General features: G+C 36.4%; 1 long non-coding RNA gene across 1 annotated transcript; it reads right to left on the reverse strand.

The window, feature by feature from the left end:
• Positions 1-3,837: 3,837 nt before the first annotated feature.
• LOC131229426 (uncharacterized) lies at positions 3,838-6,463 on the reverse strand. Its single transcript, XR_009163316.1, has 3 exons — positions 5,836-6,463; positions 5,669-5,752; positions 3,838-3,897 (listed from the first exon to the last, which is right to left on the reverse strand). It is a non-coding gene; the product is annotated as an uncharacterized LOC131229426 (long non-coding RNA).

The following is a 6,463-nucleotide window of genomic DNA, read 5'->3' on the forward strand; positions in this document are numbered from 1 at the left end:
GTTTTGATTTAGGTTATAGGTTATAGGTTTAGGTTAAGGTTTTGGTTTAGGTTATAGGTTTTGAGATTTGAGAATGTGTTCGGGCTTAGGTTATAGGTTTTGGTTTTGGTTTAGGTTATAGGTTTTGATTTAGGTTATAGGTTATAGGTTTAGGTTAAGGTTTAGGTTTAGGTTATAGGTTTTAGAATTTGAGAATGGGTTCGGGTTTAGGTTATAGGTTTTGGTTTTGGTTTAGGTTATAGGTTTTGGTTTAGGTTATAGGTTTTGGGAGAGGTTAGGTTTAGGTTATAGGTTTTGGGATTTGAGAATAGTTTTAGGTTATAAGTATAGGTTTAGGTTAGGTTATAGGTTAAGGTTTAGGGATTTGAGTTTAGGTTATAGGATTAGGTTACGGTTTAGGTTTAGGTTATAGGTTTTGGGATTTGAGAATGGGTTCGGGTTTAGGTTATAGGTTTTGGTTTTGGTTTAGGTTATAGGTTTTGATTTAGGTTATAGGTTTTTGAATTTGAGAATGGGTTTCAGTTTAGGCTATAGGTTTTGGTTTTGGTTTAGGTTATAGGTTTTGATTTAGGTTATAGGTTTATGTTAAGGTTTAGGTTTAGGTTAAAGGTTTTGAGATTTGAGAATGAGTTCAAGTTTAGGTTGTAGGTTTTGGTTTTGGTTTAGGTTATAGGTTTTGGGATTTGAGAATGGGTTCGGGCTTAGGTTATAGGTTTTGGTTTTGGTTTAGGTTATAGGTTTTGATTTAGGTTATAGGTTATAGGTTTAGGTTATAGGTTTTGGTTTAGGTTATAGGTTTTGGGATTTGAGAATGGGTTTGGGCTTAGGTTATAGGTTTTGGTTTTAGTTTAGGTTATATGTTTTGGTTTAGGTTATCAATTATAGGTTTAGGTTAAGGTTTAGGTTTACGTTATAGGTTTTGGAATTTGAGAATGGGTTCGGGTTTAGGTTATAGGTTTTGGTTTAGGTTATAGGTTTTGGGATTTAAGAATGGGTTCGGGTTTAGTTTATAAGTTTTGGTTTAGGTTTAGGTTTAGGTTATAGGTTTTTAGATTTGAGTATGGGTTATGGTTTATGTTTAAGAAATTGGGTTCGGGTTCGGGATTGGGTTTAGGTTTGGGTTTTCAAGTTTAGGTTTAGGTTTAGGTTAGGGAGTTAAGATTAGGATTAGGTGTAGGTTTAGGTTTAGGGAATTGAGTTTAGGTTATAGGTTTTGGGAAAGGTTAGGTTTAGGTTATAAGCTTTGGGATTTGAGAATAGTTTTAGGTTATAAGTATAGGTTTAGGTTAGGTTATAAGTTAAGGTTTAGGGATTTGAGTTTAGGTTATAGGATTAGGTTTAGGTTTACGTTTAGGGATTTGAGTTTAGGTTATAGGTTTAGGTTTAGGTTTTAGGTTTAGGTTTAGGTTTAGGTTATAGGATTTAATTTAGGTTATAGGTTAATGGTTTAGGTTATAGGTTTTTAGATTTGAGAATGGGTTCGGGTTTAGGCTATAGGTTTTGGCTTTGGTTTAGGTTATAGGTTTTGGTTTAGGTTATAGGTTATAGGTTTAGGTTTAGATTATAGGTTATAGGATTTAAGAATGCGTTCGGGTTTAGGATATAGGTTTTGGTTTTGGTTATATGTTTTGATTTATGTTTAGGTTATAGGTTTGGGTTTTAGGTTAAGGTTAAGGTTAAGGTTAAGGTTAAGGTTTAGGTTTATGTTAAGGTTATAGGTATAGGTTAAGGTTTAGGTTATAAGATATAGGTTTAGGGAATTGAGAATAGGTTAAGGTTTAGGTTTAGGAAATCGGGTTCGGGTTCGGGTTCGGGATCGGGTTTATCTTTGTGTTTTCAAGTTTAAGTATAGGTTTAGGTTAGGGAGTTAAGATTAGGATTAGGTGTAGGTTTAGGTTTAGGGATTTGAGAATACATTTAGGTTTTATGTTTAGGTTTAGGTTTTAGGTTTTAGGTTAAGGTTTAGGTTTAGGTTAAGGTTGAGGTCTAGGTTATAGGTTAAGGTTTTAGGTCATAGGTTTTGGTTTAGGTTAAGGGTATGGTCCCTGCAAATACAGATATAAATACGGCCATCCGGCGCAAATGGCCAGGTCCTTCCAATGCTGTCCATAAAAAATGGACAGCTTCATCATGGTCATAATAGCGGTTCCCTCTTTCCAGGGACCCCCGCTCTTCCGGATAGCTCCGATGCACATCCAGGTCTGCTCCATCAATTTCGAGTAGCGGTTCATAAATACGGCCTGTCCAAATGGCCAGGCCACTCCAATCATGATTCAAAGAAGAGAACTCGAGGGTTTTCCTTACCTTCCATTGTATGCTTTTAAGGTGCAGATGACCCCTGAAAGACACATACATCCTGGGAATCGATCGCTTCTTAAAGCCACAGACTGTTTTGTTTTGAAACTCGTTCATCTCACCTGAAAACCTGTCACATAATGAATAACTATAACCACAATGATAACTATTGTGAATGCACTATAATGAAAAAATTATTATTATTATAGATAACTGTAATTACAACATAGATATCATGAACACGATATCACATAATGTATTGTTTGATGAACTACACATGTGCATTCTTGACAAGAGACGTGCCGGATGCTTGAGTAATCAATACAACCTAGCCACAACAGAATCCTTGATTTCATTCAGGTACTGAACTCCCTTGTACATGTCAACAACCATATTTGGGCCAGTAGTTTCGAGTCCAAAACACCAGATCTACTTGGTAAGATCCTTGTCCCACTCGAATTCTTCAGATAGGATCTTTGAGCGGGCTTTTAGGTCATCCCTAGGGCCGATACGCCCCTTGTCAATGGCTCAGCAAGCCCATCTTCCAAGGGACAGGCCTCCGTGTAGACACGATTGTGCTTGTTAGGGGACTTGCTCATTATAGTCCTGACTGACTTCTCAAGCACTGTCTTACGAAAAAAGATAATAGGATTTGAAACAAGAATCTCAGCCCCACCCATGAAATCTTCCTGCAAGTCCTTCAAGCAAATCTCGAGGTGGAGCTCTCCATAGATTTCTGCCCCAAAAAGCCCTTAAGAAACCCGAATTTAGGACATACCCCACAAACCTCTGCCCAAAACACCTGCTTTTTTAAATGTAGTAAATAACTCACAGATTCCATGTAGACCATAACCCATGCATGCAAGTTAGAATTTATTCACTAGGTGAACCATAACCTATGAACACAAACAACAAATATGATAAAAGCATTTCCCACATTTTTGCAGCATTGGACCCACATTGTTGACATCAATGTCTTCTCATTTCTACTCCACACTAAAGCTCTCATTTCCCAGGTTAGAATATTTTCAGAAAGCACAAGTTCACCAACAAGAGGAGAAACAGTCAACTCATGAACTGACAAACCTTGCAGTTTTGGAATCCTGAGTTGCATTCGTGAATCCATCAATTGCTAAGTTCAAAAAACACAAGTCATAACCAAAAGGAGCATTTGGATGATACTCCACCAGCAACAAGGAGAGTACATACATACTCACCTGTCTAGCAATTCTACTGGTTGAATCAAGGGTCCTTGCTTGCTCATCTGCTGCTCCATATAGAAATACAGGGACTGCATGATTTGTATCAAGGAACACTAGCAAGTGGAATAAAAAGTTTGAAGAACTGTCTAGGAAAACAAGATTTAGAACTGCTTCTGATAATCACTACAAAGGTAAGAAAATTACAAAAAGTAAGACTCATGAGATTGACATATGTACAAATAGTGACAAAACTAGCTAGTAATGACAGGAGGCTAAGACATCAAATTATTTATGAAGAACAGGAAAAAACAAAGATAAAATAAATAGTTAAAAACTTTACCATTTCAATATTGAACCTTGCAATGGAAACATTGATCTGTGGGGCTGAAAATACATCAGCCTACATATAAAAATCTCAAGTTAGTTGGGCCTTTGAGGTCCTTAGATGGTAGTAGAAGAAGTCATTACTAATACGTTTTATAAGAAAACTCTTGAAATTAACCATCAAGCATTTTAAAAATATCTCTCGAAAAAGGAATGAAAAGTACACAACTCATCTTGATGCCCATTCTCCCTCCTCCTTTACCTGGGCTTGGGAACGGCAATGCAAGGAGTTGCATTGGCGAAGTTAAAAAGGGGCTTAGGCTCCATTTGGCTTGTTGTGTGGGTTCTTGTTTGGTTAGACAGAAAATTTTCCTATTTGTACAATAAGGAGATAATTTAATTTGTGTCCTTTGTTTTCAAAAGATTGTATGTGAAGATCCCTATTTGGAGATGCTGGTGTAATTTGTTTTTCTAGATTCTGCAGAAGTTTCTTGATAATATGCAGTGAGAAGAATTTTATTACAGATGATTGTGTAAAAACCAGCTTTTGATGTCTTCCTGCTGCAAAATGGTATGCTTTATGGTTAGTCTGAGTTGGCAGTTTGGATAGCTGTTGTTATGCTTGGTATGTATCCAAGGTCCAGTGTAAGGTGGTGGTCTAGTTATATCATTTTATTGGTGGGCTTGTTATTTATAATGGTTATGTAGGTTGTTTCCACTTCAGTCACATGAGGAACCCCTCTCTGTACACTCATTTTCTTCATTGCAATAATACTCAAGTAGTGAGCTCCCAACTTTTTGAATAATGTAATTCTCTGTTGCCCGCTTGAAATTCTATTATCTTTTATTTCATGGTTAAAAAACTCAAAATTGACTTTCCAAAAGTAAATATACATATAGAAATGATCACATCAAAATAATGTTACAAATAGAAAAAGAGAACCTTCCCACATACAGGTGCAACTTCTCGAAGAAGATACATTGAATAAAAATAGGCACAATTTCTGATTGATCTGATTGAGTTACAGAAGTTAGCACTTTTGTTTAATACATCATATGACAAAGATGGTTATGGTTGGGTTCTCTATAAGAAATTGGCTCCAAAACAAACAATGATGCCAGATTCATCAAATTTTAAATTGTGGACTATTCTTAATTCAGAAAACATCCTAAATAATTCAAGCCATTTATTCTATAATTTAAGAGAGGGAACCTAAAAACGTCCAAAAATATCATTTTCTAAGATATTTTATATTTCAAAATAAAACCATAAGCAATGTCTAGATCTCATTTGACCAATTCCTGCAACAACAGGGGGAGGAAGAATAAGGAAAACTTTTTTATTTCTCCATTTCTATGGAATCATAAATAATTGCCTTCCTGCACCTTTTCTTGAGTTCCTAACTTCTAAACTCAACCATAAACCATGGCCTTGGGTAAGATAGATGGCCCCGAAACAACAGATATCAGGCATGGCCCATAAGAATTACACATGAATACTAATAAACCACACATTAACGTAGTAATATCCATGAACAACAACTTACCTTGCATATGTTAGAATACCAATTAGTCAACCATCATATATAAGATTGAGCAAGGAGTAAAACATTCATAGCTGAATAGCCTGAGCTTCTTTAATCCATTTTTTTAGTTTAAAAACTAAAGTTTAGTCATTAACCAGAATATTTATAGGAAGAAGCATAGGCATTCTCATTTTTCCAGGGAAGCTTAGAATCTAACATAAGCAGACTTTAGGTTTGTCAGTCATGCAACGAAGCTTCTTGAACCATTTATATTTGATATACTAATTAGGTTTGTACAGTAACTTGAAAAGTAAATCTGACCCTGCATGTTCTTATTGGAGCTTACCACAAATGGGGAAGAAATGACACTTTTTTATACTCTTGCCTGAACTTACTGTCATTTACCTGTCCAATATTTAAAGTCAAAAGAAATAAACATTCGCCCGTGAGCTTGAGTACTTCAGAAGCTGTGGAAAAGCTATAAATACCTTCTCTCAGGCATTTTACCAAACAGCCTCAAGGCATCATCAATGCTACCACAGTTGGCATCATTATTGTAAATATAAGAACCAAAAATCATGCAAATCAGATCATTGAAGAAGCTTCTATCCTTAATGATCTCATAACGAAAAAGGACTCATTTCTACAATTAATGATCTCTCCACTAAAACCATAAATCAACATTTCAAAAAGCAGAACAAGGAATTCAACAAAGATAAACCTAATTCCGATCAAATCTCAATTCAACATAGATTACAAGAAAGGAAATGAAGGAAGAACAATATACTTGATTTTTTACAACCGATCACTCCCTCGAAACCCTAATTTCCATCGAAAAATGATACACCCAGAATAAGAACTACGAAAATACCACTACACGCACCTCGCACCTGCGGAGCTTCGGGCCTTTCCCGATCTCTGGACATGATTTTTGCCTTGGACTATCAATCGGACAGAGGAGAGAGCGCCATCCCAGGACATGGATGTTGGGAGAGGAGGGTTTGGGTTTGGGTTGAGAAGGAGAGTGGGAGAGAGAGATAGAGAGGGCGGAGATGCGTTGGAGAGAGAGCGAGGAGAATGAGAAGATGGAGCAGAGACCGGGAGGGAGAGAGAGGA

This window comes from Magnolia sinica, chromosome 16 (genome assembly GCF_029962835.1).
Source record: "Magnolia sinica isolate HGM2019 chromosome 16, MsV1, whole genome shotgun sequence".
NCBI lineage: Eukaryota > Viridiplantae > Streptophyta > Magnoliopsida > Magnoliales > Magnoliaceae > Magnolia > Magnolia sinica.